This window comes from Triplophysa rosa, linkage group LG9 (assembly GCF_024868665.1).
Source record: "Triplophysa rosa linkage group LG9, Trosa_1v2, whole genome shotgun sequence".
NCBI classification, from domain to species: Eukaryota; Metazoa; Chordata; class Actinopteri; order Cypriniformes; family Nemacheilidae; genus Triplophysa; species Triplophysa rosa.
Genome location: NC_079898.1, coordinates 7,117,138 through 7,127,251, shown reverse-complemented (window position 1 = coordinate 7,127,251; position 10,114 = coordinate 7,117,138). Strand labels below are relative to the sequence as shown.

The window sequence follows — 10,114 nt, the reverse complement described above, 5'->3', positions numbered from 1 at the left end:
CTCTCATGTACAAAAAAATACGATTTGAGCAAAGAAGCTTTCAAACATTCAAGACATGCAGGTCGTATCTCAGCACACAAGGTCCTTGTAGTCTTTTTAGCGATAGCTAAATATGTGTATCACTTGGAGATTTGACAAATATTTTGTAAAAAGAAGAAACGTGCTGCTTTCAAGGGCAATGGAGACTCAGACTGAGAGTAAGACCTCAGAAATACTGTGGTGGAATCCTGGTATACCAATGGATACCATTCACATACCATGACACGTCAATGAACTTTAAAGAAAATCATAGAATTACTAGAAACGGCTTTAAAACAACAATACTATAGTACATATAGGAAACATTCAGCACTGCAATGTATTCAAAGTAAAACCCCAATCACATCCTCAGAAATGCCTGATCTGTTTTCTCATTGAAAAGTTGTGCAGTGTGGGCAAACACTGATGAATAAAGTGCATCTGAAATTAAAAAAACAATTTCAACTGCCAAGGTCGTCTTCAGCATTACTGGTTTGGTGTATTAATGCAAAATGGAAAAAATACAGATGTTTCATGCATTTAATTGACTTCATAAAGTGCGATATGAAACACATTTAACAACTCATATTGATGGTGTTTAAATATGAAGGCTAAAAGACATAAAATCTGATTAAAACAGCTCCTGTTATGATGAACGGGGTGTGCAAAAACTATACAAACTAGCAAGCGCTAGCGTTCTTTGTTCTTATTCCAACTACAGAAGATGTGGTCGCAGGCATGTGATCAGCCAAGAACAAAAAAAGAAGGAAGACTTGCACGCACCTTCGCCCAACCCCAATCCCCCCCAAAATTAGTCTTTAATGTTACTAATTACATGTTAACTTACATGATTAAAAACATATTTTTCACTTGGCAAGACAAAAACAAACTTTTATAATTACCCAATTCTGACTGGCAATTTTGGAAATATCAGTTCAAACGTTTTTTAGTTTACCAGTCACCTACACAATTTTAATAAAACAGGTTGATGCTTTGTGCAAATATCTTATGCTAATGTAAAATAAGATGGAATTAACAAATGGCACCCCTTGAGAAGTTTATATTAGGCCTACTTTACTTTTAATTTTATTGTTATCAGCAATAATTCATTAAACAATTGAACACAAAAGGTAAAGTATTTCTAAGTAATTATATCTTTCATCCCCAACCTAAGTCATATTTTACAAATGCCGTTTTTACACTACAAATTGAGGGTGCACCTGAAGTCAACGTCAACCCACTTTTCATTTATCTTAATATACAGGACCCAATAAAACTAGTGTAACTAAAAAATGAATAAAAATGATACTATCTGCATTGCAATGACTTAGCAAAGCATCTCAATCAATCCAAATCATTGTTCAAATATTTTCAGCAAAGCTGACAGTGAAACTATTCAACAGGCACCGGTTGTAAATGTGATGATGCCAACTATGTACTTTAAAGATGCCATGAATTAAAACCACAATTTTAATCCGAACTTTTGTTATATAAGAGGGAATCGTATTCACGCGAACATCATGTAAGTGTCAGAACTGAAAACGCCCTTGTTACTGAGATTACAACTGTTACTGACACCAGGCTCAGCGAACCCCAGGTTCTGGAATGCACCTATCTATGATGTCATTGATGGGTTGAACACCGCCTCCAGAGAAAGAATATCAATGACTACTTCTCTAGCCCCGCCCACTGGTTTGCGCATGACAATTCTGAAGTAACACAAGTGGCGCGGAACCAGATAGAGCGAGCAAGCGATAAACAAATATGCAGTTAAAGATCGCTAAATATTGTGCCATCCCTGGTTGTGGAAGAACACAGTCACTGCATAATATCGGATTCCGATATTAGGAATGCGTGGTTAAAGTTTATTTTTAAAGACGTTCCAGCTCACGTGGGAAAAACATGGAGCGTTTGATCGTTTCATTTCTCCAAGGATTCCTTCGTGAACAAGGCACAGGTCGACGCTGGATTTGTGGAGAGACTAAAATTAAAAAGCAGTGCTGTGCCGTCAATATTGAATCCGATAGGAATAGCGCAGCAATCTTATGTGAGTAAAACATATTTGTACCATGCGTCACTATTGCTTTGTTAGCGATCGCTTGATGTGCCCTGAGCACTATTCGCACAAGATTAGTATTACCTGGGGACCTCTAGTCATTTGTAATAATTGCAGAGGTTGTCTGTGATCTTAAGCCCGTGCGAATCGGGATCTTTGTGATTTGGCGGGCTCATATATCATTTTTCAAGGTTTTATCCACCGTTTGCGAATAATGGAAGTGTTTATTTCAGGTGTTATTTCGGGTGCTGGGTCATATCCATAAGTTACCGGGAGTCTACCGTTTGTTTATTTATCATGGAAACTCTCGGAACATTTGAGACCGGTTCGCGATCACGGGTCTCAAATGCTGACAGGTACGGTCATATATCATTAAACACGACACAACTACAGTCTATACAAACTATACGCACAGCCTTGCCATCACATCTGGGAAATAAGTCAGTAAATTTGAGTAAAATCATCCCATGCGTGAAATACTGATGTGGGGAGGTCATTTATAAATCACATGGGGTCCCCAGATAATGCTAATCTCGTGCGAATGGTGCTAATGTGTAACCTAACGTTACGTGTCTAACCAAATTCACAGAAGGCTCCAACTAAGTACGCAAACTGCTATCCAATCATAGCAGTGGGCGTTTACTTCCAAGTCTTCATGGCTGAACGCCCATTCAAACCGAGCGTTTGTAGAGTCTGCCTCAAAACCAGGGTAGAAAATAGCCTATTACTTATTGATTTTGATGTTTTTAAATGTAAAAACCACACAAACATCATATAAGTAGACCTCATACAACAGTATAAAACAATAAACAAGCCCAGTTCATCACACCTTTAAACAAAGTCTGAATTAAACACCAGAGAGCCCTTGGATAACTTTACACATTACATAATTGAAGCAAGCTAAACAGCATCAATTGTTCAACAATTAGCCGTCTCTCAACGCCCTTATCAATTAAACACTCTAGACTGCATACAACCCGTATCTCTTTAGCTAAATTGAGTATCACACAGCGCTACTTGACAGAGTAATCCTTCAACAAATCCCTCCCCAAACATTTTCACACTGGCTGTTTCCTAATTGATAAACCTCCACAGGGGCTGTGCTATCACGCTACAGCGCCTAGCACAAATCCTCGCAAACCATCACCAGGTCTCTTAAAGAATCGACACACACCAGCGGTTTGTGTGATGTGCTAACAGAACCCACATGTTCATTGAGTGGAGCGAGATAAGATAGACTGCTGGATGTTGCTTTGGGGGCCTGAGTAGAGGAAGATTTTGTCCCAGGAAGCACATGGACGAAAGCACACCTTTAAGCCCATTATTTACTGATTTCTATTTTTTAAAAGGCAGCAAAACAATTTTTTTGAGAATTATTTCTGCATGTTTATATATGTTTATCCCATTTATTGTTTTCTATTTTATGCGTAACATCTGCTAGCAACATTAAACTGATACAAATAGCCAATTTACGGGTAAAAATTTTGAAATAAATTAGGGATGCTCGGAGATTGGTATCGGCCAATAATCACATTTTATGACTCGATCGGTACTCGCTAACTTGGCCGATCTCATGAACCGATCGCAAAATGCGTGAGGACGTAAATGATTTGGCACCGCAATCATGTCATCGACTGTGTGGAGCTATTACGACGTTTCGAGAAACAACGAAAAATGTGCAATTTGCCGTATATGTTCCAAAGAAATCTCACATGGAGGAGCATTGTCCAAAGCGTTTAATACGATGAACCTGATTCGCCACCTGAGAACGAGCCACCGCTAGACGTATGCCGAATACGAAACACTGGCAACTGCAAAGGCAACAGTTAGTAATGTGACTCTCACTCAGCCATCCATTACAGTCAGACGCTCTGAAAAAACACGAACTTTAGACACCAGACAGCAAAAAAGCTTAGGCTATAACGGCGAAGTTAATTGAATTTGCAAGCATTGATAAGCAGCCGCTGTCAGTCACAGAAGACATTGGATTCAAACGTGTTATTGCGCATCTTGAATCACGATATCAACTGCCACGGCGCAAATATTTTACCGATGTAGCTCTACCAGAGTTATATCAAAAGGTCTACAGCCACATAACATACACATTCTGCTTCACGAAAATCTGACCGCGGTGAGTTTAACAACAGTTTACTATTGGACAATGTTTAAATAAACCTTGTAGGCTGCATCAGACTGGTCCAACTTGAAATGCATATCGTTTTGCATAAATCTAATTTTAAAGGCATATTCAAATGTTCACAGCGTCATGAATATTTTTTGTGATTATTTAGTACTCTGTTAAAACAATAGTTATATTACATTAACATATGTTACATTATTACTCTAAAATATAACAAAACTCTAAAAATATTTAAAAAGGCAATATCTATAGTATGAATTAAACTGAACAAAGGTTAACGGTGATCAAAGAGCTTACATATCAGTTATATAAAGCTTGAAGCATCGGAATCGGCCGATCATGATGACAAAAAATCTGTACTCAGTATCGGCTGCAAAAATCCTGATCGGAGCATCCCTAAAATAAATTCAATGCTTTCCCATGTCATGGTTAAACAACAATCGAGACTGAATACTTCTCCCTCACAAGCAACATATTCAGCCCTCATCTAATAGCACTTTACTGATTGCTTATCGACATTACCCATCTGTAAGTAATGACTGAGGCATGCATGACTTATCAACTCACTGTAAGCACACTCAATAAAACACGGAGGAGGATTGAGGACAGCTTGGCTGTCATTTTAAACAAACATTAAACAACGAACACCTAAAATTCCTCTTGTCTCACGAGGTCTCAAAACTGTTTGAGCTGTGCACTCCTAGTACATTGTCATATAGTGATAAATCAATATACCAGACAGGCTGATTTGAGATTAACGATATCAGCCGATAAATGTAATATAAATCCAGTATTAAGTGTTCCTTACAAAATGTACCATTTTGTGTAAATGAGATTTGTTAAATTCAGCTATTTTCACAAAATGATTAACTTGCATTATATATATATATATTGCCATTACATTGGCCGGCAACCTGCTTGGCCATCAAAGAACTAATCTACACAGTATGTGTACTTGCAGCGGAATTACAGTGTACTTTCCCAAAAAAATACTGCTAACTCAGGGCTCTCTAGAGACCGTGACTAAAATAGTCGCAAATGCGATCGTTTTTTTTAAAGGTGTGAGGTAAAATTTCACAGGGTTGCATTGGTGCGAGTACGTAAAACAAATTTTTGCCAAAGATTTATTTGAACATTTAATGTGATTTATGAGTGGTGAATGACGCGCTTGTGATAAGTGCAGGAAACAGCGAACAGAGAGCTTGTGCACTCCCTATGTCTCCAAACTCAAGTGTGTGTTTGACTTAATTCGGTGTTGCACAGACCAATAGGCATAAAAAGCATCGCGGGACAGACTACTCCATATATGCAACGCTCTCATGGAACATTGATGTCATATTCAGATCGTTCTGCGCAGTGCTTAATGAAGTCGAACACATCGGTTTCTGAACTGTCTCTCTCCCTCACACGTTTATCAAAAGCAATGTCAGAAGACAGAATCCATGTTTCACGTGGCGCATTCGGAGAATATGTTTTACCTGAATTACAGCTGGGTGTGAATGTGCTTAAAAACATGTCGCCTTTTCTTCCCCGACAAGTGTTCCGCACATGTAGCTGACATAAAGGAAAAATCCTATCCAGTGAAGTATTTCCGTGTTAACTTCTATCTTTTGCGATGTCCTAACAGCTGTGAAAAACAAACGGCGCGTCAATGTCCGCTAATGTCCAATTCGCGACCTGATGACTCATTTGAACAGATTCATTTTGTTGAAACAACTCATATGTCAAACGCTGAACTCACGAGACTCACTGTCTGAACCCATCAAATCAGTGACTCAAAACACCTCAGAACACAAGCGTGCTTAGACCATTTAACAAGACTGTAAGATTTAGTATTTAAAGTTTATTTATGGCAATGTGTAGTAAAGTAGGCTACATATATAATAATTTGGCTCAGAGTTGCTTTTGAGTTTTTAGCTAGCTAATTTTAATTTTATGTGGTAAAAATAAAGACTGTATTTTAAAAATAAGGTCTGGCACATGAAGCCCAGTGGGAAAATTACAGCTTTTTGCAAAGTGCATAGATAATAAAACACAAGTGTTAAAGCACAAATATGAAGCGTTCTATAGCAGACTATTTTAAAAGACTTAGTGACAAATTAACAGAACGAATTATCAACTGAGGTCATTATGCGAGGTCAATATGATTACTATAAAAAAGTGTGTGACCAAATTGTAAGTTGGTGCGGCCAACTGAGAAAGTGAGTCGCACCAGTGCGACCAGTGTGAAAAAGAGTCTAGAGCACTGCTGCTAACTATATTTTTTTTTCACATGAGTTAGCATAGCTATAAGGTTCATTTCAGGGTAGTAACTAGTAGCATGCACATCACAGACACACAAAGCATGGCCTGAAGTTAACTTCCGGTATGTGTCCATCGGTCTGGCTAGTAATATAATTTATTTTATATTTAATTCATATTCATATGTTATTGTACATTGATTCTATTAAATTAAAACTACTCAACAGTTATTGATTCTTTGCAAAGGTCTACCGGAAGTTTAGTTTGGGCCGGGCTGTCACAATATCAGATTTTCACTACACACTTATTGTGGCCAAAAGAATTAATGATAACGATTTTATCACCATTTGTATTTAAATGTTTTAGTAAAAGTTAAATCAGTCAAATTAGTTTTTCATTTTGTTTTTTGACCACGAATCATGCTCAAAATAGAGTAAAGGGACGCAACAACTTGTACCTATTGTGGCTCTTTAAGCAAAATGTAAAATAGGTGCTGAATTATGTACAATGTTGTCATATGTGTAGTGTTAACACAATATTGATAATCATAGTTATTGTGAATACAAGTTATATTGTGACACCCCTAACAGCAACAGTTTTTGTAAGAGCACCAAAACCATTCTGAATGTCACCTGCACTTTTTCTGAACTTTTAATGGCTTTCCTTTCCAGGTAGGGTTTGAGACAGCCAGAGAAATCAATGACATCAGAACGCTGATCAGCTTTACGCAGAGCAGGATTAGTGACGCTTTGGGTTCAACACTGGTGGCTAACGTTACTGAAACAGCTCTGTTTATTTCATTGCACGCTAAAAGTCTAAAAGAATAAACATTATGATGACTATCGATCACAGCTAAACACACTTTAATGTGCATTAAAGCTTAGGTGCGACGTGCGAGTATAACTGCAAGTCCTCCGTATGATCCAAAAGGGACGTTCAACAATTCCTGCTTTACTGACATCATTATGCACTCGCGATGTATCTGACCGCATATTCGACTCATGATTCGATTCAGTGATCGCAGTTCATTTTTGCTGCAAAATATTTAATGTTTATTTATTAATATTAATATTTAATATTTAATTTAATGCATTTAAAGATTCAGAATGAGAAATCGCTCACGAAACGTTTATTGATCCAAAATCGCCACCTTGATTATTACGCGCATGTATACCGGCAGCTTTCGCAAGCATTGCGTTAACTTACCTGTGCAGTCTCCATAATGCACTCGCGGAGTTATGACAGCATCAACTGCGATGTTGGTCGAAATATTCTCCTATACTTCACAGCCGTATTACACTTGTCCTACATTTTTCAAGCAACGGCATATAAAGTAATAATCGCGTCGCTTTAGGAGATCATCGTCATTTAGATTAAGCAGTAAAAAACCCGTCATGTATTAAACGAGACGGACCTGGTTGGCAGCATTAAACTGAGTTATATTTGCGATCAGGGGAAGAAAAGAATGCATTAGAAAGCATACTGTTGTAATTCACTAACACTGTGAATAGAAGGGACACGCGTTATTTTTACTGCCCATGGCCATGTACAAAACCCCCGGCACAGGCACTTTTAAGATTAATAATCTTCGTCGTTTGATACAGAAGATAATCGAAAAGCATTGCAGAGATCTGATGAGGTGGTTTTCATGTTAAGGTTTTGTACAACACTGCTGGGTGTGTTTATCGGCTCATCTCAACTGTGACTGGCCCGCGTATATAAAAAAATGTATGAAAATAGATTTTATAATATCTACACACCCGTGTAACAGATGTGCACATGTATTAACTTCTGACTTACCTCTGATAGATCTCAAGCAGTTCAGCCCAGACTTCGATGCAGATCCGCCGTGACTCCTGCACAAACTGAATAAACTTTGCCCCCGCTTTTCCCTCGTCTTCGCTGGCTAACACACTTGCTAGCGTCCGCCGCAATCTCTCCGCGAGCTCCTTCAATCGCGGAACCTTCGTCCCCTCGCTATATTCTCTCGGTGTGTGGAGGTGAAGCGTTACCGCTAAACGCAGGTGTTGATCACGACTGCTGCAGATTTCAGATAAAGTTTATCTTCATCTTCTCCCGTCCAGCGCCATCTTTCCCGCGGGGCACGCCGGGTAATCCTCAGGAATCCTGACGCGACGCGATGAGTTCGTCACGCGTGTAGGAATGTTGGGATGAGACAGACAGCAGGTGGGACGACGGCAGGAGCGTCGTGTAACTTTCTTCCAGCAGCAATACGTGCAGTTACACCTATACAAAATGGTATCAGAGGGCAATGGCTTGGTACTTGATTCATATCCCATGTAATTTACAGGGAACATCCAAAAATATGTTATTAAACTCGGCTACAGTATGCAATAGTTTCTAAAATAGGAACTTCAATTTTAAGTCAATTTTTGCAGTTAACCATGAAATGCAATTGGCCTACATGCACTGTAAATCACAACAGTTTGTATTTACTAATCTACTAAATATAAATTATGACGTTTGAATACTGTTTCATTGGACGCGCGCGCCTGCCCCGAAGTTTACTTCCGGTGTCTGTGTTTCGTTATAATATAACATGATTTTATATGTAATTTACATTAATATTAATATATATATTAATGTTTATCGTATATTAATTATATTAAATTAAATCAAAACTATCCAACAGTTATTGATTGTTTGAGGAGGTATACCGGAAGTTAAGTTTAGCTCACATATTTATGTTGTTGACGCTGAAATCGTCTATATTATTAACTCACATTTGTAAGCCATAGGGTTGTTATAGCAAATTTCACTGCCTGTAACATAAAAAAACAATGTTGAAACACCTACTGTATCTGTATCTAGTGTTCGTACCTTAATACAATATCATGTAGACACAACAACATCCTCAAGTGTTTGAATAATGAGGAATAGAATTGTGTTTGAGATGAATTCCTGTAATATCAATTGAAAAGACTGGTAAAAATGTTTAATTTAACATCTCATTTTTGAGCCACTTATGTTGTCCACCTTGAGGATAAACTTACATACACACACATCGAAATTATTGCTAAAGTTCAATTTCAACGACTAAACAAGTAGTGTTATAAGAATATATCTAACTTTGACCTATGTCATGCATTTGTAACATTGAAACTGAGGTCTCTACACAACATCTCCTGGAGAGAAAATTCGGCACCAGATGGCAGTCAAGGGCGCTATTTGCCTCATTGCCAAGAACGTGTTTGTAAAACTAATTGCATCATCAATGGGAGTGTACTGGGATCTGGCCAAAAGTCATTGAGAAATACTGACTTGAGAAAATCGTGGTTTTTCTGTGCAAATTCTGATTGACTAAAAAATAAAATGTGTTCTTATTTCTCCCATACTTCCCTTTCATGTCCCGTATCAGTAGCCGGACCAACAATCTCTATCCATCCCTTTAAGGTGAGGTAAAGCGAAGAGAGATCCAATAAATAAAGCCCTTCTGCACTGATTGAGTGTAACAGAGCATTTAAAGGAGAACTCTGTTCACTGAAGTAAAGGGTCCCTCTGTGAGGTGAGGTGCTGTTGTTGTTTCAGGACGAGCGGCCTTTCATCTGACAGCCAGTGTCAGTATTAGGTTGAATACTAATGCTGAACCAGTCTGTTACAGAGGCAGACAGCTGACCTCAGAACAGCCGGCAGAAAGC

At 38.3% G+C, this 10,114-nt stretch overlaps 1 protein-coding gene across 2 annotated transcripts in view; it reads right to left on the bottom strand.

Moving 5' to 3' along the window:
* tjap1 (tight junction associated protein 1 (peripheral)) overlaps window positions 1-8,679 on the bottom strand; it is a 96,384-nt gene extending 87,705 nt beyond the window's left edge. For both annotated transcript variants that reach the window (XM_057342582.1, XM_057342583.1), the window contains exon 1: window positions 8,256-8,679. The gene's annotated coding sequence lies outside the window, so the exon portion shown is untranslated. The remainder of the gene's footprint in view (window positions 1-8,255) is intronic.
* Between the last annotated feature and the right edge of the window lie 1,435 nt (window positions 8,680-10,114).